The following is a 22,687-nucleotide window of genomic DNA, read 5'->3' on the forward strand; positions in this document are numbered from 1 at the left end:
TCGCTATTTAGCATCATGAGTCGCACAAGAAATAATTGCTTTCAGACTTTGATTGTGGTTCCAAAGCACAAAAAGTTATTATTCACCATAAAAACAGATAGTTACACGCTGTGATCTAAATACATTTAGCGCAAACAAATTATACAGACACAAGGTACAGTCGTTACATATGCACGCGCTCTGGACTCAGATCCCGGCATCAAAGATGAAACCTCCGTCAACAGCAAAGCAAGAAGACTGGCATCTAGTTTCAGAGAGCCCACATATATACTCTAACAGAGATAGGCAACACAATAGAACAGTTTGGCATGATTCCATTGGTTCTTCTTCCTGGTTCTTCTGTTACAGTACAATTCATAGGTCAGTTCGTATGGTCACAATCCAGCCTCCAACAGCTCTTTGTGTCCATTTTCCCGCTGCATAATAAATCTAGGCTGGCTGCATTACAAGATACATTTCAATGCCTAACTCTCTATGATCCATAACTTGCAGACACATGTTGCGATTTCTTCCCCGATGGAACCAGAAATCTGCAAAGACACAGTAGTTTAGAATGACATCAAACATGGTCTGCTTATCATGCACTAAACCTTAGATATCAAATAACATGTATTTCACAACATTACTTATAATGAATAAAACCTTAAATATTAACCTTAATGCTAGGGAACCTTTTTATGTAAGTGTGCAGTGTGTAAGTATTGGGATATTGAGAAAAGATGCTAGTTAGCGTTGTGCGACTACGTGTTTGTGGAGTACACCGTGGTATGTGTTTTGCAGGGTTGTTCATATTATATGTTTTAGTAACTGTCTGTATTTATATAATAAGGACTTTTAACATCTTTCTATTGCGTGGGAATCGCACGATGCTATATAATAGCATCGCCGTATGTACTTATAATGTGTGAGATTCGCTAAAATGGCACTGGGCGGCCAGTCGCAAAATGGCGTCTTGTTGCCATTCGCAAAATGGCGTCGTGCAGATTTATTTTAACCAGATTCTGTCTCAGCCAATTATCCAGCTTCGACACTAGCTAGCAGAGGAGCACAGGTAAAATTTAGAAAAATGCACAGGTCCAGAGCCAAATTAAAATAAACACCATAACAATAATAACGCTGTATCTGGTATTCTAATTATAGTTTAAAACTAGGTAAGTAATACTTTTTACGACCAGTCTCCAGAAGGCATAGGGTTTAGAAGCTGTAGCTCTAGTTACCTTGGGCTGCCTTGGATACAGCTATCAGCATTTTGAAGTCTGAAATGTATGTATGGTGAGGGGAAAAACCCATTGTTAGTCCCGTTACATTAAGGTGCCAGCGCCTGCTATGCCACAGTGCCCACCATATAATGCAGACAGTTGTCGCAAATCTCACTTTATAATGCAGTGTCGCAGTGCCCACCTTATAATGCAGAGAGTGTCACAGTGCCCACCATATAATGCAGAGAGTGTCACAGAGCCCACCATATAATGCAGACAGTTGTCGCAATTCTCACTTTATAATGCAGTGTCGCAGTGCCCACCATAAATGTAATATAGAGTGCCACAGTGCCCACCATATAATGCAGAGAGTGTTGCAGTGCCCACCATATATGTAATGCAGAGTACTGCAGTCCCATCGTATAATGCAGAGTGCCGCAGTGCCCACCATAAGATGCAGAGTGCTGTAGTGCCCACCATATATGTAATGCAGAGTGTCGCAGTGCCCACCATATAATGCAGAGAGTGCCGCAGTGCCCACCGTATAATGCAGACAGTTGTCGCAATTCCCACTTTATAATGCAGTGTCGCAGTGCCCACCATATATGTAATATAGAGTGCCACAGTGCCCACCATATAATGCAGAGAGTGTTGCAGTGCCCACCATATATGTAATGCAGAGTGCTGCAGTCCCATCGTATAATGCAGAGTGCCGCAGTGCCCAAAATAAGATGCAGAGAGTGCCGCAGTGCCCACCATATATGTAATGCAGAGTGCTGCAGTGCCCACCATATAATGCAGAGTGTCGCAGTGCTCACAATTTGCTAGTGTCGCAATGCCCACCATATAATACAGAGAGTGCTGCAGTGCCCACCATATAATACAGAGAGTGCTGCAGTGCTCACAATTTGATAGTGTCGCAATGCCCACCATATAATGCAGAGAGTGCCGCAGTGCCATCATATAATGCAGAGAGTGCCGCAGTGCCCACCATATAATGCAGAGAGTGCTGCAGTGCCTACCATATATGTAATGCAGAGTGCTGCAGTCCCATCGTATAATGCAGAGTGCCGCAGTGCCCACCATATAATGCAGAGAGTGCCGCAGTGCCCACCATATATGTAATGCAGAGTGCTGCAGTCCCATCGTATAATGCAGAGTGTCGCAGTGCCCACCATATAATGCAGAGAGTGTCGCAGTGCTCACAATTTGATAGTGTCACAATGCCCACCATATAATACAGAGAGTGCTGAAGTGCCCATCATATAATGCAGAGAGTGCCGCAGTGCCATCATATAATGCAAAGAGTGCCGCAGTGCCCACCATCTAATGCAGAGTGCCACAGTGCCCACCATCTAATGCAGAGTGCCACAGTGCCCACCATCTAATGCAGAGTGTTGCAATGCTCATCATATAATGCAGAGAGTGTCGCAGTGCCCACCATATAATGCAGAGAGTGTCGCAGTGCTCACCGTATGATAGTGTCGCAGTGAACGTGATATAATACAGAGAGCATCAGTGACCCACATATAACACAAATATGAATACACCCTTTACAGGGGCGTTTTAAGAGAGGAGGGGGCCGGTGTGCAGCCTCCGTTTGGCCCCCTCCTCTCTGTCAGCGGCTCAGCGCACTTTTAGCGCAGTAGATTCTGCCTTCATGCCAGAATCTACTGCGCATGCCGTGGGTCTCCGGGAATATGGTGCCGATTTTCCCGGGGACCCGAGTCTTGATGGCCCAGGTCATGCCTAAAAGGACTTGATTGGAGGATATAGTGGGCACATTGAGAGAAGGGAGACCCGGGTCCGGTGTGAAGGGTGACGACCCGGGAATAACACGGGTCCTCATCCAGATGTAAACGTGAGTTCAAAATCTCAACATGAAAAAACCTCTGCTGTCTACAGTACATATCCAGGACTGTTACAACTGGACTCCCTGTGTGGTCACGACAAGAACTCAACACTTCTATTGCTATTAATAATGCTGGCCTTCTGTTTTTCACATACATCTCAATGCATACCGTACTTGTGCCTGTCAGTTTGCCTCTTTCCACTTGGAAATACTGGGCTTCATTCAGAGCCGCTCGTAAGCGGCCGCTCGTTCGTTCCGAGAGATGTTCGCACATCTGCGCATGCGTACGGATTGTAATACGCATGCGCGAACCAGTCAGTGCGGCCAAAAATCGTGTGCGCGCTAAATAGCGAATGCCTGCTATTTTGAGTGACAGGATGAGGCGTATGTGGGTGGTCACAGCGGAAGGTGCTTGAAAACGGGGAGTGGAGATCAGAACGCAGGCGTGCCAAAAGGTCAAAACGGGCGTTTTAAGGGTGTGCATAATTAACAAAGCAGCGTCATCGACCACGTCACTTGGTTGTTTTATAGTCAGAACTGCTCGCATGATTGCAGTAGGAAAATCCAACCACAAGAATAGCGAGCAGTTCATACGCCGTTCGATGTACTCGATTAATCTAATAAATAGCGGACATGACGTATGATGCGAGCGGCCAGGGGGCGTTTTTTTCAAAATAACGACCGCATGTTTTGTTCGCTTGTTAAGAAATAGAGGCATGAACAGACCGCAAAGAGCAAACGGTTAATTTAAATAGCCACCCCCTTTTTCTGAACGAGCGAGCGCAAATAGTGTCCGGCTCTGAATCAGACCCACTGTCTTTTATCATAGTTCTCTTGCCTAGCCTCACATCCTTTATCTGTTTACAGTCTACCATATTATTCAATTTCTACACTATATCCCCACTTTTATTCCGCTCAATAACAATGTGCATACATATTTACCAACACTGTTCTTTCACTTGCATTTCTGCAAATCTCTTGCACTTTCTCTTGCATTCATATTTCAATTATATTTATGCTTGCCTACTTTTTAAAAAGCTGTTCAGATAGATTATGACAGCAACACCTATGAGCGCAGCGGTAAAGTGGGCGTGTACTGCTACATCGGAGAAGTGCGTCATAAAACGTACTTACATCCAAATGTTAATGAGCCCCAGAGCAGTTAGTAAGAACTACTTATTGATGAAAATACTCTGAAACGTTTCAGAAAATACATATAGCCATAGGGATCACTGTGCCTTATAACTAATGCAGGAAATGATACTAATGATCTAATTTGAATGTATATACAGTCAGGTCCATATATATTGGGACATTGACAGAATTTTCATATTTTGGCCTCTATTCACCACCACAATGGCTTTGAAATGAAACAAACAAGATGTGATTTAACTGCAGACTTTCAGATTTAATTTGAGGGTAATTACATCCAAATCAGTTGAACGGTGTAGGAATTACAACGGTTTCTATATGTGCCTCCCACTTTTTAATGGGCCAAAAGTAATGGGACAAACTAAACAATCCTAAATCTAACTTTCACTTTTTAATACTTTGTTGCAAATCCTTTGCAGGCAATTACAGCCTGAAAACTGGAACGCATAGACATCACCAGACGCTGGGTTTCATCCCTGGTGATGCTCTGCCAGGCCTCTACTGCAAATGTCTTCAGTTCCTGCTTGTTCTTGGGGCATTTTCCCTTCAGTTTTGTCTTCATCAAGTGAAATGCATGCTCAATCGGATTCAGGTCAGGGGATTGACTTGGCCATTGCATAACATTCCACTTTTTAGCCTTAAAAAACTCTTTGGTTGCTTTTGCAGTATGCTTCGGGTCATTGTCCATCTGCACTGTGAAGTGCTGTCCAATGAGTTCTGAAGCATTTGACTGAATATAAGCATATAATATTGCCCGAAACACTTCAGAATTCATTCTGCTGCTTTTGTCAGCAGTCACATCATCAATAAATACAAGGGAACCAATTCCATTGGCAGCCATACATGCCCACGCCATGACACTACCACCAGCATGCTTCACTGATGAGGTAGTATGTTTTGGATCATGAGCAGTTCCTTTCCTTCTCTTCTCTTCCCATCACTCTGGTACAAGTTGATCTTTGTCTCATCTGTCAATAAGATGTTGTTCCAGAACTGTAATGGCTTTTTTAGATGTTGTTTGGCAAACTCTGATCTGGTCTTTCTGTTTTTGTGGCTCACCAATGGTTTGCATCTTGTGGTGAACCCTCTATATTCACTCTTGTGAAGTCTTCTCTTGATTGTTGACTTTGACACATATATATCTACCTCCTGGAGAGTGTTCTTGATTTGGCCAACTGTTGTGAAGGGCTTTTTCTTCACCAGGGAAATAATTCTTTTGTCATCCACCACAGTTGTTTTCCGTGGTCTTCCGGGTCTTTTGGTGTTGCTGAGCTCTTCGGTGCGTTCTCTATTTTTAAGAATGTTCCAAACAGTTGATTTGGCCACACCTAATGTTTTTGCTATCTCTCTGATGGGTTTGTTTTGATTTTTCAGCCGAATGATGGCTTGCTTCACTGATAGTGACAGCTCTTTGGATCTCATATTGAGAGTTGACAGCAACTGATTCCAAATGCAAATGTCACACCTAGAATCAACTCCAGACCTTTTACCTGCTTAATTGATAATGAAATAACGAGGGAATAGCCCACACCTGTCCATGAAATAGCTTTTGAGTTGTTAGTCCCATTACTTTTGGCCCATTAAAAAGTGGGAGGCACATATTGAAACTGTTGTAATTCCTACACCGTTCACCCGATTTGGATGTAATTACCCTCAAATTAAATCTGAAAGTCTGCAGTTAAAGCACATCTTGTTTGTTTCATTTCAAAACCATTGTGGTGGTGAATAGAGGCCAAAATCTGAAAATTCTGTCAATGTCCCAATATTTATGGACCTGACTGTAGCTCTATTCTTTTTTAATATATATATAACCACTACACAATGGGGGAAAGATGCAATCAGGGAGATTGCTAGACTCTTCAGGGAGTCAGGGAGATTGCTACTATTTCAGGTTTTCTCCCTGACAATCAGGGAGAGTCGGCAAGTGTGTTTTATATTTCTAAATTTCGTCCCTCTAGTTTACTTATCCACACCATGACAATGTTTTCTTCAACTCCCTCCTTCACTCAGTCTCTACTTAATCATCTGTTCTGCCTCCTGCTTTCACCTTTATCCTTTCCCCCTTATCTCTTCCACCTCCTCCTCCCCTTCTCCCCCCTCATCTGTCTGCCTTTCCCCTCCTCTCCCATTACTCCACTTTCATCCTGCTCTACCTCCCCCTTTGTCCTAATACCCCACTGTTAATCCCTCCTCCTACACTCCTCTACCTGTCACTTTACCCCACTGCCATCCTCATCTCTCTCCCTGCCCACCTCCTACAGGTTCCCTTTCTAGCTCAGGTGCCCGCACCATCGCTACATTCTATTCATATCGGTCCCCCAAATGAATCTCACCACCACGCTACAGCAACCCTGATAATCTTATTCACATTTCCCCCACAAATGCTATCCCTCTATCCTGTGCCCTCTGGAATGCAAGGTCAGTCTGTAATAAACTGGTCCCCACCCATAACCTTTTCATCTGCAACTCCCTACATCTCCTAGCCATTACTGAAACCTGGATTTCACCCTCTGACACCACTTCTCCTGCTGCTCTCTTCTCTGGGGGCCTCACCTTCTCCCACACACCCCGGCCTGGGGGTCGCCATGGTGGTGGTGTTGGGGTCCTTCTATCTGCCAGTTATTCCTACCAGCTATTACCCTCTGAACCATCCCTTACATTCTCCACATTTAAGGTTCATGCTATACGCCTCTTCCAACCAGAATAGCTGTCATTTACCGTACCCTTGGCCCTCCCTCCAAATTTCTTGACCTCTTCGCTTCCTGACTCCCTCACTTTTTCTCCTCAGATCTTCCCTCCATTATCCTGGGTGATTTTAATATTCCAATTGACATTCCCACAGAATCTTCTGCCTCTAAACTCCTTACCCTCACCTCTTCATTTGGTCTCTCCCAATGGACCTTCTAACCCTCCCATGTGAGTGGGCACTCACTTGACCTGGTCTTTCCTCACCGTTGTAATATTTCTGATTACTCCAATTCCCCATTCCCCCTCTCTGACCATCGCCTTTTCTCTTTACCATTACTAAGCGTAACATTGAGGCTATTGACTGTTGCTTTTTCCTCCCAGCTGGACTCGCTTCTTTCCCCTATCCTTTCTCTCTCCTGTCCTGAACAAGCCACTTCCCTGTACATTGCCTCACTTACTTCTGCTCTGGAATCTGTTGCTCCGGCAATGACTACTCACCCTCGCAGATACACACCACAACCATGGCATTCCAAATGCACCAGATAGTATACAAATGGAAATAACATCGGCGCTGACAAGGTTGTCTCTCTAAGCAGCTGCTGGAGAAAGGGGTAGTTAATCCCTTGAAAGAGCTAAAAACTAAAAGTGAAAAGCAGCGCTAAAGATTTAACTAATTTATTACATGATATCACAATCACATTAAAACATAAAAGATGAAATGACTTTAGGTGTCAATCAGTCTATAGACAATACTTGCAAGTAAGAAAAAATTATAAAGAAAATTAAAATTTTTTTAGAAAAAGGCACTAATACATTAAAAATCGACATGCATGTCAAAAAGTCATGATGACTAGATAACCTCTTGAATAACCATTACAGGCACTACACGATATGATGCACCATGGAATAGATAAGAATTCAGTTATCTTGGTAATACCCAAAAAAAACATCAGCCAAGGATAAAGATCCAATAAGGGACTGAGCACATGTAGTCCTCACCGTTGGGACCCTCCTATATGGACAAATATTACCTCTGTAAGTCTCTTAGGAGTGGTCCAATGTGCAGTGGCGGTGGTCTGAAGAGAGGTGCTCAAAGTCATAAATCAATGTCCACAGAATCCTGGTGCTGAGCTGATAGTCATGGGGGCTTCCAATGAAGAGAAATCCACAAATGTTGAACTTCCAAAATAAAGTACAGAGACTCAGGCACTACCAGCACCTACACCTACTCATCTCTGTACTTTATTTTGGAAGTTCAACATTTGTGGATTTCTCTTCATTGGAAGCCCCCATAACTATCAGCTCAGCACCAGGATTCTGTGGACATTGATTTGTGACTTTGAGCACCTCTCTTCAAACCACCGCCACTGCACATTGGACCACTCCTAAGAGACTTACAGAGGTAATATTTGTCCATATAGGAGGGTCCCAACGGTGAGGACTACATGTGCTCAGTCCCTTATTGGATTTTTATCCTTGGCTGATGGTTTTTTTGGGTATTACCAAGAGAACTGAATTCTTATCTATTCCATGGTGCATCATATCGTGTAGTGCCTGTAATGGTTATTCAAGAGGTTATCTAGTCATCATGACTTTTAGACATGCATGTCGATTTTTAATGTATTAGTGCCTTTTTCTAAAAATTTTTAATTTTCTTTATAATTTTTTCTTACTTGCAAGTATTGTCTATAGACTGATTGACACCTAAAGTCATTTAATCTTTTATGTTTTAATGTGATTGTGATATCATGTAATAAATGAGTTAAATCTTTAGCGCTGCTTTTCACTTTTAGTTTTTAGCAAATGCACCAGATACCTGCAAAAGTGTTCACAAATTGCCGAGCATCAGTGGAGGAAATCACGCTCTAAGGCAGACTTCCTTCATTTCAAATGTATTCTCTCATCCCACAGTGCTGCCCTGTCCCTCTCCAAACAATCATATTTCAAGAACCTCATCTCCTCTCAGTCCTCAAACCCCAGGCTTCTCTTTGCCACTTTGAACTCCCTCCTATGTCCTCCCCCTTCTCCCCTCCCCTCCTTGCTCTCTGCCCTTGACTTTGCCACCTACTTTACATCTAAACTTGACTCCATATGTGAGGACATCATATCCCATCAGACCCTCAGCACTCCTACCCCTCCAGTCCCTGACCACCCCTCCCCATCTGTCTCTCCAACTCTGGCATCCTTCACCCGTTTCTTGAGAGGAAGTCATGACCCACATCCGGTCCTCCCCTCCTTCCACCTCCCCCCTTGACCCTATCCCTTTCCATCTCCTCTGTTATCTGTCTCTTTCTGCCTGTTCCCATCTTGCCCACCTCCTCAATTGCTCTATCATCTGGCACTGTCCCTTCTGCATTCAAGTATGCCTTTGTCCCCCCCATTCTTAAAAATCCTACTCCTGAGCCTAACATACACTCCAACTACCGACCCATCTCTCTCCTTCCTTTTGCTTCCAAACTCCTTGAGTGTATTGTTCACAAACGCCTTACCACTTTTCTTTCCTCCCACTCCTTCCTTGACTCACTTCAATCTGGCTTCCGTTCTCTCCACTCCACTGAAACTTCCCTCACAAAAGTATGCAATGACCTCCTTGCTGCCAAATCCAAGGGCCACTACTCTCTGCTCATTCTCCTTGACCTCTCTGCTGCATTTGACACTGTAGACCACCCTCTCCTTCTGCAAATCCTTCACAGTCTTGGTCTACGTGGCACTGCCCTCTCCTGGCTGTCCTCTACCTCTCTGATCATTCCTTCTCTGTCTCCTCTCATGACTCCTCTCCCCCCCCACTTCCACTAACAGTAGGAGTTCCCCAAGGTTCTGTTCTTGGACCTCTCCTATTTTCCCTATATATGTCTTTTTTAGGTGAACTCATCAACTCTTTGACCTTCAATACCATTTCTATGCTGATGATACTGAAATCTGCCTTTCCACCCATGACCTCTCCCCCTCTCCTCACCCGTATCTCTAACCGGCTCTCTGCTATCTCTTCCTGGATGTCCCAGCACTTTCTTAAACTTAACATGTCTAAGACTGAGCTGATCATCTTCCCACTTTTGAAACCGGATAATTGGCTGAGACAGGATCAGTTTAAAATTAGATCTGCGCAACGCCATTTTGCGAATGGCAACGAGACGCCATTTTGCGACTGGCCACCCAGCGCCATTTTAGTGAAACTCGCCACTATAAGAACATACGGCGATGCTATTTAGCGTCGTGCGATTCCCACGCAATAGAAAGAAGTTATAAGTCCTTGCCACATAAATACAGAGAGTCACTAAAACATATAAACAAAGTATCCCTGCAAGACACGCTCCATAATGTACTCCACAAAACACATAGTCACACAACGCTAACTTGCGTCTTTTCCCAATTCCCCGATACTTACACACTGCACACTTACATGAAAGGTTCCCTAGTATTAAAGCGTAATCATGAAGGTTTATACAGTGATTATTAATGTTGTGTAATAAAGGTTATTTAATATCTAAGGTTTAGTACATGGTATGGGTAAGCAGACCGTGTCTGGTGTTGTACTGATCCACTGTGTCTCCACAGATTTCCGGTACCATCGGTGAGAAGATTGGAACAGACGTCTGCAAACTATGGACTATAGAGAGTTAAAACATTAAAATGTACTCTGTAATGTTAGCAGCTTAGATTTGCATGCAGCAGGAAAAAGGATACAAAGGGCGGTTGGAGGCCGTTGTGTCCATTTGAAATTGTCCAATAAATGATCCTGTAACCAAGACACCTTTAAGAAGAACCAATGGAATCATGCCAAATGTGTCTATTGTATTTCCAATCCCTGAAAGAGTATATATGTGCGCTCTCTGACCCCAGTCTTGAGTCTTCTTGCGGTGCTGTTGACGGAGGTTTCTTGCTGATGCTGGTATCTGGGCCCAGAGCGCCTGCATATGTAACAACTGTACCTTGGGTCTGTATGATTTATTTGCACTAATTGTCTTTAGATCACAGTGTGTAACCATCTGTTTTTATGTTGAATAATAACTTTTTGTGCTTTGGAACCACATTCAAAGTCTGAAGGCATTTATTTACTGTGCGACTCATTACGCTAAATTGCGACAATTCTAGAAGATATAGGCAGGATTTAGAAGGTATAGGCAGGATCGTACAGAGGTTTTAATTAGGTATCGATACCACCCTCTTCCATTACCTCATTTCCTACAATTTCATTATCTAGCGATGGCACAACTGTCTCCTCTAGCCCCAAAGTGCGCTGTCTTGGAGTTATCCTAGACTCCTCCCTCTCCTTCAAACCACACATTCTGCAACTCTCGCAGTCCTGCCGTTTCCATCTCAAAAATATTTCAAGGATTATACCCTTCCTCACCCTGGATGTTACTAGAACCCTCATCCACTTGCTGGTCATCTCCAAATTGGACTACTGTAACCTTCTCCTAGCTGGCCTCCCAGTCTCCCACCTCTCTCCACTACAATCGGTCCTTAATGAGCTGCTCGGCTTATCTTCCTCTCCAAATGTTCTACATCTGCCTCTCCTCTCCTTCAAGCCCTACACTGGTTCCCCTTCAGACGCAAATTCAAGGTTTTTACACTCGGCTAAAAATCCCTCACCCAATCCTCTCCCACTTACATCTCTGACCTAATCTCCCTTCACATTCCCGTCCATCCACTTCGCTCAACAAATGCATGCTGTCTCTCCTGCCAACTGATTACTTCCTCCCACTCCCTCCTCCAAGATTTTGCCCATGCTGCTCCCTACCTTTGGAACTCTCTCCCTCTCCCTATCAGACTCTCCGCCTCTCTACAAATCTTCAAATGGGCTCTCAAGACCCACTACTTCATCAAGGCCTTCCAGCTTTCATCCTAACCTACGTCATGCTCTTTCCTCCCTATCTCTATCTTCCCCTTTTGTGTCACGCCTGTCTGCCTTACACTTTCTTCTACTCCTTACTCTCCACAAGGGCACCTAACATGTGACTGCCAGCTCCCGGCTGCTTATTGCATTTTAATCGCTATTGCAGCAATGTGTATAAACCATGTCCTTGTCCTGCACTGTAATGTACTGTAAGTTACTCGTTTCTTGTTTGCTTATTAGTTTATGTACTCTGTAAGATGCGCGGAACACTTTATATAAATAAAGGATAATAATATTAAAAGTACTAAAAACCCTGGCTACAAACCGTGTTCTCAGAGCCGGGTTAAAGCCGGGGTTTAGATCTGAAAGGGGTATAATCCTTATTTTTGGCGTTTGGGCTGAGGCCGGTTCAGAACCTCTGCGTGTATCAGTAGCTTTAGGTTACTGACAGGGCCGGCGCCGGCCACTGATGGGCGCCGCAGGCCGCCCATAAATGGCATTGTGTATTGTACTATATGGTGCATGGCTGCCTGTGTGAAGTCTGAGTGGCGGCCGCAGCACTGGTGTAGCCAGCCGCAGCCACCACTCTAAGTGACTGAGACAGTGTGCACTGGCAGTTCTGCACACTGTCCCCTTACTCCCCGAAGCGTATGTCTGCCTGGGGGCCGAGCTCAGGCTGCCTCACCAGCGGTAATCCACGGGCCCGCACAGTAAAACCCTGGCGTCGCCCTCCCTTCCCCCCACCACTCCCATACTTACCCCATACTTACCCTGGTGGCCAGTTTTCCTAAGGCCACCAGGATAAGTATATTAACAACACATGTATTTTGAGCAAGTGTAATGGGGTGAGCGGGTGTAGTAGGCTGAGGTTCTGCCTAGGGGTGCCGGTAAACCTTGCACCGGCCCTGGCTACTAAAACACGCAGGCGCCTGCTCAATGGAGGACTCCCTGGTAAATAAACCCAAGTTTTAAAAGGGTTAAGTGACCAGCTTCCAGTGACTGGCCTTATGTAAAGCTGGCCACACACTAGAACAACTTTCATCCAACCAGCCAACTAGTTGATTGGTTGGAATGAAAATCTGGTAAGGGATGAAAGCAAATGACAATCAGCAATTTGCTCCCAAATGCTGGAAAATGGACTAAAAACTGTGTCTGAACAAATTGTTTTGATCAAACATTTAACAAACTTGTCTGACGACCGTTTTCATTTGTTTTCTGGCATTTAGGAGCAAATTGCTGATCATCATTTACTCCCATATGTTACCAGATTCTCATTCCAACCAATCAACTAGTTGGCTGGTTGGATGAAAGTTGGTCTAGTGTGTGGCCAGCTTAACACACAAGAGGAATCGGTGTAAGGTGTGATCTAGGAAAAGGACACACAACTGACTCCAGCACATGCAGATAGTGGTTATTACATCAGCAGATAACCCTTTTGTTGACATAATCTGTTTGCTGTTCTGCACAGGCAGATTTGTAGCTGGAACTGCAATAAGGTAGAATTACACCCAATGATATCTACAGAGCAAATCTGGACTCGTGAGCAGACAAAGCAAAAATGTTGCATGTTGTGTCTCACAGTCCCAGCTGTTTGGTACATGAACAACAGGCTGATTGTGCACCACTGCACCATACACTTTACCACTGGTGCAAACAATATCAGAGTAATGTCTGCCTCATACATAACATACATAAGCAGCTACTTCCTGTTGTAAAAACAACAAAAAAAGAAATGTACTCTTTAATGGTAACAGATTCTACAATGCCCTCACCTGTGCTCCCATCATGGAGGTACTATGAATCAGATGAGTTGAAAATAACAGAGCTCCTAATATCCCTGAATTTAAAAAAAAAATTGATACAAAGTTAGCCACACCACCTGTTATGGCCCCCATTCAGTATCAGCATCAGTATACGTACATCTGCTGCAAGAAGCAAAGCCCATTTTAAGCAGTTGGCAGTTATAAAATATATATGCATAAATATAATATAATGCTAGGTCGGCAGTGGTATAAAAGATTGACAGTGTCTACATAGACAGCCAATAGGTCGACATCAGATGGTCGACAGGCAATAGTAGGTCGACAGGTACAAAAGCTCAGTTGACAAATGGTCGACGTGCAAAAGGTCGATGGTGACAAATGGTCGACACAGTCAAAAGGTAGACAATTATTTTGTTATTTTAACCCTAATCCTCCCCCTACCCCTCCCCCTAGTGCCTAAACCTAACCCTAAAAATCATGAAAAAATTATGTGTCGACCTATTCTGAGTAAATTTGTGTGTCGGCCTTTTGACAATGTCGACCATTTGACCCTGTTGACCTTTAGACCCTGTCAACAGATTGTCTGTCGACCATCTGGTGTAGACCTATGGACTGTCTGTCTAAACACTGTAGACCTTCCATTTGGATACATCTAGATCTATTTATTGTAAAAATGTTAAATGACTGAAACCATAATAGTTTTAAAAGAGGTTGTGGAAAAACATTAGAAGTACGAAGCACGACACATTGCCAGGGCTGTACTAGTTAAATAATCCAGGATAGAAATTAAGTGACAAGAGCCTGGACAACAGTGACAAAGGCAGACAAGTAAGATAAAGGCTGGAGAGTGGAGGACAGAAGTGTACAGTTACAGACAGGTAATGACAGAGAGGTCACTGCAATCAGCACAGAAGGGGGGAGATAAAGAAAGGAAATAGGAATTAGAGTAGACATGTTTTGTAATGCTGGGTACACTCTGATAGATACAGTATTTTGGCTGATCAATTGATCGGCCAATGATCGGCCAATATATCTGCTGGCCGTCGGGCAGTGTGTACAGGCGATATGTCTGAACCACGTCGTTCAACGACATATCGCATTGGCTGTGCTGCACAGCCGACGGATAGATAGGTCCGCAGACCGCCCGTACACACGCAGCGGCAGCCGCGGGAAGGGGGACGGCCATGCCCTGCCTCCCTGTCAGCGGGACCAGCGGCTGCCGGATAGATGATGGCCGTTCAGTGTGTATGAACGACCATCATCTAAAGATACATCTGCAGATCACTCAATCTGCAGATATATCTTTCATGTGTGTACCCACCATAAGACTCATCTTTTGTATAATGATCGTTTCATTTTATGGGAATAGGAAAATTGTTAGCTGGAGAATTAGCTAAAAATAGAGCAAAATGTACAATTTCCTTTAATTCTATCTGTATTGAGTCTTTATACAGTAATCCCTGAAATGTACAAATAGTTCTGTCCTTGCAGGAAGCGGGATTGGGGGGCACATCCACCGCAGGGAGTAGGGAGAGAGAAAGAGGCGTTCAAATTGATTTAGGATTTAGTTGGTAATAAGGTTTTTTTGTTTATGGTGTAGTGCAAGGATGCTGGAAAATGGGTGTGTTGGAGGATGGAGGAACTGAGAATAGAATTAGGCAGAATTAAGTAGTACAGCTATTTATGACAGCTGACAAGATTGAAGTAAAGTTGGCTCCGAACCAAAAAAGTAAAGTGAGAGCGATTTGGTGGATAGTGGATGTCGGGCTCAGGCTACGCTGACCCTCTGCCGAGGTATCGGAAGACTAGGACCCAGGTTGGGAAAGGAACCGGAGGCGAGGGGTCTGGATAAATGACTTCCTCATCCACTAGTACCGAATGGTGGCTAGACCTGACCAAAGGCGCGGAGTCTAACTTACTGGGAGGTGTTCACCAGTGACCCCTTCAAATGGGAATTGGGCTTACGCTGCACCCAGCAAGCAGATCGCGGCCCTTTGGTCAGGTATGCGGCACGAGTGGGAAATGGAAGAATACTATCACAGGAAAAGCAAAGGATAAAGATACTGGTTTTGTACTGGGGTGAGGCATTGAGTACACACTCTGTTGATCCAGACGCAAGGCTGACACAGGAGAATGGCACTAGGAGATTGTACTTGGATGACGTAAGAAGTACATACGCTGCGGCTTCAGACGCAGAACTGGCACAGGAAAATGGTATTATGAGATGGTTCTTGGATGGCGTACTAAGTACACTCACTGTGGCTTCAGATGCATAACTGGCACAGGAGATGACTCTAGAGATTGTACTGAGTACACACACCATGGATAAACACTAGGAACAAGTCACTAGGAGCAACAGAGCTTGGGACCTGGAACGCTGCAACAGCAAATGTTCACTGAAAGTAACAACGTTGTACAGGCAACTTCCTATAGCAGTCCGTTGGAGAATAGTGTCAGCTGATAGCAACCAATGCTACCATTGGGTAAGGGGCTAATCAGGATATAGACTGTCATGGCTGCATCCATGACGGTAACCGCAGGAACCACATCATGGAGCGAGCACATGGATGTCCTCGCAGACCCCAGGTATGATCCTCAGCGCGTGACTCGATGCCGCGCCTGGCGTCTGACTGCTCAGAAGGTCAGGGGAAGCCAGCGCTGGCGCTGAGGTAATGGCTGATCCAAGGCGCAACCTGACAGTGGGGTTTCGGAAGGTGCCGATTCACGAGTCCTCCTGCAGGGGTGGTGGTGGTAAGGTGCTGAGGGGGTGGGGCTATGGTGTTGAAGATACTGATTCACGGAACCTCCGGCAGAGGGTGACTGTGCTGATTTGTGGGACCTCAGGAGAGGGGCTGCTGATTTGCAGGACCTATGGGGTGTGTGTGTGTGTGGGGGGGAATGCTGATTAGCAGGACCTATGGAACGGGGGTTGGGGGAGGGGTTGGGAGATGCTGATTTGTTGGATCTTCAGTGGGAATGGGGTGCCGATTTGCAGGACTTATCTGCGGGACCGCAGATAAGTAAAAGAGGCCAGGAAATCTCTGTCAGCCAAGGGGGATCCTGGCCTCTCCACTCCCCCCAATGGTGGCAACATGCCTCAATTTAGGAAAACCATCGCCATCACCCCCACCCCACCCAGAAACAGCAGCAGACTGTCAATCACTGACAGTCTGCTACTGGACTGCATGCAGGATCACAGACCTATACTGCACATGCGCAGTATGGGTCAGATGCATGCCCATATTCCCGATAATCTGTGTGATGCCTGTCAGTGTGTCTGCAGCTGAATCACCCTCTGAAATCACTCTTCAGACCAACACTGAAGACCATATCTATCAGGGCTGCCAACAGAGGGGGAATCTCGGGACTGGAGTCCCATTCCCGGAGAGGATACATGCCGGCAGTGGCACTGTGTGGCTATCATTCTCCTCTGCTGTTTGTAATAAGCATATGCTTAGCTTTGCCAGGATCAAAGATTGTGGATTAATTATGTTATCTTCCACAGTCTGACTGTATTGAGTGCTGAGATGCTCATGAGCCTGCCAGGCACTCTGCTTAGACCCCCCAGGGTGGCTGCTGTAAGATGAGACAGTGAGTGAAATGCTAATAATGCACACTGTTTAATGTCAAAGTTTATCATACAAACACAGTGGGCCGACTAACTCCATATTTCATGTATGTGGCTGTTGGAAAAGTGATATAACACAACACTGTGGAAGAAATGAGAGTGTGACAATGTGTGTATGAAATCATCCCCAGAACCTTTGTAATTCATGTTCAGTTTTATGCAAGTTAAATCATACTGTCAGACTCAAATAATTGGATATGATTGCTTTACAATTATTATCTTACGATATAGTTATCTATAGTCTGATGACGTGTAACCAGGACGCTACTTTGCGTCGGTGCAATCCGATGCACTAAAATGCATATTCACAACACACATACGCTGATGCACATAATGCACACATATATACATATATACACACAGACGCTCATATGCGTATTCACAATACTTACACATGGATGCTCATTTGTATATATTCACGTACATACACATAGGCGTACATTTGCTATTTCAATACACAGATGCACATATGTGAATGCATACATATAAAATGGTTCCCACACATTATAGTTAATAATGTAAATAAAGTTATTAAAGGTGTTTATTAGCTAATAATTATGGTGTAAAATGTACTTAAATGAGATCTAAGGTTCAGAATATAGTGGACATGTCATGTTTGGTATCATACTAAATCCCTCTTTATTTGCAGACATCCGTTTCTATCGTCAAAGAAGTCGCATCATGCGACCGCTAGTTATGGATGATAGGGAATTATTGAATAGAATGTTATTACTAGTATGCAGTGTTGTAGCCAGTTTTAACCAGTTGTTCAGTGGGAAGCTACACAATGTGACTGTTGGACAATTGAGCTATACCCCTGATGACACCGTATGAACTGACCAATGACCAGATTGACCAGAAACAAGAACCAATGAGAACCTGTCAATTTGTCCCTTTGTTAACTCTGAAACCTGTAAGGTATATAGGCTGTGTCCTGACCTCAGTGTACACACATCTTCTTGCGACCGCAGACTTCTGGATTGATGACTGTATACTGGGACCAGTGCGCACACGTATGTATCAGGTTGCACTATTTTCATTGCTTTTTACTCCTATTGTTAACTCTTACATCGTGTTACCCCTTTTTACATAAATAACTTTTTGTGCTTTGGAACCACACGATTGGACTGAAAAGCAATTCTTTCATAAGCGACTTGCAGCGCTAAATAGCTACTATACGGCATTCATAGATGGGGGCTCGAGACTGATATCACGCTACCAGAAATTACGCATATCGTACAGATTTCGGTTCCTCAACAAAGGGTGGACGCGTCATACACGGGTAAGAATGCATCTGTTTAAAGCCTGTTTATTACTTTATGTTGTGAAACCGAATATCCGTTTTTCTGTAATCTAAGGAGCGCTGATTAGAATCCAGGGACAAGAGAGAAAAGTCTGTTTCTTTTATTGTCACTTTTGCGCTGCAATAAGCGATTCGCAAATAGCGTATGCATCTTCCCTGTAGTACTGCCACATGTGTAAGCAATCGTTGTGATAGATAGTCTTGTATTGCTTGTTAAAACCTCTGAATAGGTATTGTCACACGGGAAAGCATTTTTCTGGCCAGAAAACAAAGGTATATGAATGTGAACGTATGCTTGTGATGTACAAAGGAAAAAGAAAAATGGAGAGAAGGTTTTTGGATTTTTGAACTGTTGAAAATAGACAAGGCCGCCAAGGTGTCCAAGAGGTGGATTAGGACAGCTGTAGCAGTATACACAGCAGGTATAACTGGGCGAGAAACCGGAGGTTGTTTCTCGGTCGACTTCCAATTGTAATCGCAAAGTCCATTGATAAGTTAGTGGCTCTGGGCAATGCGATCGGACCGCATGGTTGTGTGAACCGTGATTGTGAATTGGTTGTGGTGGAGGAAATCACTGGCAAGGGTAAGTGTGTAAATTCTACCATTGGAGATTGGAGAGTAACTCAAAGTAGGAAGCGGTCGGACAAAGCTTGGTTAATTTGTCCGGAAAGCAGAATAATTGCATAGTCACCTCAAGGAAAATGTTATTGTAGAAGATGATGAACCTACTGTAATTTCAGCCATTGCACATGCTGTTAACATACTAGATTTTCCACAGAGAGGAAAGGCAGCGATCCAACCAGCAGGGGCAGCAGCTGAAATTGGTGAGACTAGTGGAGACCGTAATAGGAGAGGTAACATCCATAGTACCGAAACAATAAGTCCAATTATTAGTCCTGAACATAGTGATGTGGTAGGTGTACATCCTGTCCATACAATTGCAGTTCCCAATGGGAAACTGGAAAAAGGTGCTATAATTCCTATAAGGAATGTAGCAATGCATTGTCCATGGACGAGAGCAGAATTGCATTCGATTATGTCAGACTTCCCGGACCCTAGGAAAGAGTTAGCCAAATGCCAGAAATTTGTTAAAGATTTAGGTAATGCTCATGAGCCAACTAATAAAGATTGGCGAGTGGTGTTAAGGGCCTGTCTCCCTTCCAATACTGATGTACAAACGTTTATTAAGGATTGTGTATTGGAGGAGGATGAATCCTTAACGGTGAGGATAACCAGGTAAATATAAAATGTATAATCACACAATTGGCCATATATTTTCCAGTGGCAGTGAACTGGAGTAAAATTTTCACAATTAAACAAAAGGATAGTGAATCTGCAGCAGATTATTTCACCAGGGTGCTGCTAACAATAACCCAGTACACATGGATAGCAGATATTAAAGATGATGTACACCACAGGGAAGTAGCTGTTACGGTACCAATGGATGGTCTCAAAGATAATCTAAAAACCAGGGTGCAAACCTCTGCACCTAACTGGAGAGGAATTACTATAGATGCACTTCGGGAATCTGCCATAGAACATGATAAGAACATTTCCAGTAAGAAAGAGGCACAGAGTGAGAAGTTAATGGCAGCGAGCATTCAGGCTCTACAGGAAGCATATACACAGACACAAACTTACAATACATATAAACCACGAAGGTGTTTTAATTGTAACAAAGAGGGACACATTAAGAGGGACTGTAAATTGAAAAATTGGGGGCCACCTAAGAAGGGAACACCTAGGTACACTCAGAGAGGGCACTCGCAGGATTCAGGAGATTTCCAGCGGTTACCCGCTCACATAGTGACAGCAAATGCTTACAGCTTACCAACAAGACCATACCAGCAATGGGAGTAATGGGGAGGGTACAGCATTACCCTTTAACTAAATCTGCAAAGGTTACTATCAGGCCGCTGCAAACCAAGCATTCCTTTCTCCTGGCAGCGGTGGCTCCTACTAACCTGCTGGGAAGGGATTTGCTGTGTAAAATGGGATGTGTCATATATTGTACCCCTGATGGTATATTCCTAGATATATAAGAAAAGGTTGCACATGAGGTACAGGATATATTGGATACACCACAAAGGTTAATGTTGCACTCTGCCGTTCTAGAACAAAGTCCATCACAGGTAAAAGAGATGTTATTGCAAATACCGGGTTCCCTCTGGACCAAAGATGGACAGGACACTGGATTGATGGCAAATGTAGCCCCTGTAATGGATAACTTGAAGAGTGGTAGGCAGGCTCCAAAAATCCCTCAGTACCCATTAAAGCCTGAGGTGGAGCTAGGGGTGTATCCCATAATTGCGAGGTTATTGCAACAAGGGATTTTAATTCGTACAGCTAATCCAGCCAACAGTCCCATTTTTCCAGTGAAGAAACTGGGGGGAGGGGCTATAGATTAGTACAGGACCTTAGGGGGGTTAACAAAGTTGTTGAAAGCCAATTCCCCGTAGTGCCCAATCCAGCTGTCATCCTCATGCAGACTTCACCGTTTGCTACTCATTTCACTGTCATTGATTTATGTTCTGCTATCTTCTCTGTTCCTCTTCTCCCTGACTGTCAATATCTATTTGCATTCTCCTACAGAGGGATAAAATATACATGGACATAATTTCCCCAGGGTTTCATAGATAGCTCCAGTATTTTCTCTCAGGTCTTACACAACTGTTTGCAATCTTTTCAACCAAGCAATGGGTCTGTCATCATTCAATATGTAGATGATTTGTTGTTGTGCTCTGATTTGTTTATGTCATGTTTAAATGAGACTAAACCTTTATTGCGTCATCTTTCACAAACAGGGCACAAGGTTGCAAAGGACAAATTACAGCCATGCCAGACTAAGGTCAAATACTTGGGACACTGTCTAAACCAGGGGCTAAGACACTTGACAACGGGACAGAATTCAGGCCATACAGACCATGAAACTGCCACAAAACCAGCAGAAAATCCGTACCTTCTTGGGCATGTGTGGATACTGCAGGACGTGGATCCCATGTTTTTATATTTTGGCATTACCATTGCAGGACTTAGTTTCATCCTCAAAATTCGACCATGTCACACACACTGAGGAGACAGAGCAGGCTTTCCTTAACCTTAAGGATAGTCTGACAAGAGCACCTGCCTTAGGAATACCAGATTATGAAAAACCCTTTGAGTTATATTGTACGGAAGCTGATCGCTGCACAGCAGGTGTCCTTACACAGAAACATGGTGATGCTAGCAGACCTGTAGCATACTACAGTGCACAATTGGACACTCTGGCAAAATCACTCCTGACGAGTTTAAGAAGTGTAGCTGCAACTGCTCTTCTGGTAAATAAGAGCGAGGATGTAATATTAGGGCATGATACAACTGTCTATACACCGCATGCAGTATATGGTTTGTTAAATTCTGCCCAAACCAGACATGTCTCTTCAGCAAGGTTCACAAAATGGGAACTAGCTCTGATAGCACCTGCAAATATTACCATTAAAAGGTGCAATACGTTAAATCCAGCAATGTACTTACCATATGTGCCTCGAGATGCACAAAGGGTGGAGGAAGGTGAGTTTTGCAGGTATACTGACACACATGATTGTATGGAATATTTGAATCAGACCTTTACTGCAAGACCAGACATACGTGACACACCATTAGAAGATGTAGATGTAACATTTTAAATGGATGGGAGTTGTCATAGACAGACAGACACAGGAGAATTATGCACAGGTTATGCTGTTGTAAATGACAAGGATGTTGTAGAAGCTAAACCACTTGGTCCACCTCACTCAGCCCAGGTGGCTGAACTGGTGGCATTAAGGAGAGCGTGTGAGTTGGCAGAAGGTAAATCAGCTAGCCTATACACTGACTCTAGGTACGCCTTCGGGGTAGTACATGATTTTGGGGCTCTTTGGCGTCTCAGGAACTTTATGACAGCAGCAGGCACACCAGTAGCACATTCACAATACATAAAAGGACTTCTGACAGCAATTCAGTTACCAAAAGCAGTAGTGGTCATCAAATGCAAAGCCCACACATGCGAAGAAGACCCGGTGCGATGGGCAATAACAGAGCAGATGAAGCTGCCAAATGGGCAGCAGGGTTACGCATAAATATACCAACTAACAAAGTGATGGTCTTCCAGACAATAGACACACAGAAATTAATTGAAATGCAAGATTTGTGTTCCCTACAGGAAAAGGCGGTCTGGAGATCAAAGGGATGTGGTCAGGAGTCCTCAGGACTCTGGAGAGATGGACAAGGTAGGCCCGTTGCTCCCA

The sequence above is a fragment of the Taudactylus pleione genome, unplaced genomic scaffold (genome assembly GCF_031769625.1).
Source record: "Taudactylus pleione unplaced genomic scaffold, aTauple2 ptg000206l, whole genome shotgun sequence".
In the NCBI taxonomy this organism is placed as follows: domain Eukaryota; kingdom Metazoa; phylum Chordata; class Amphibia; order Anura; family Myobatrachidae; genus Taudactylus; species Taudactylus pleione.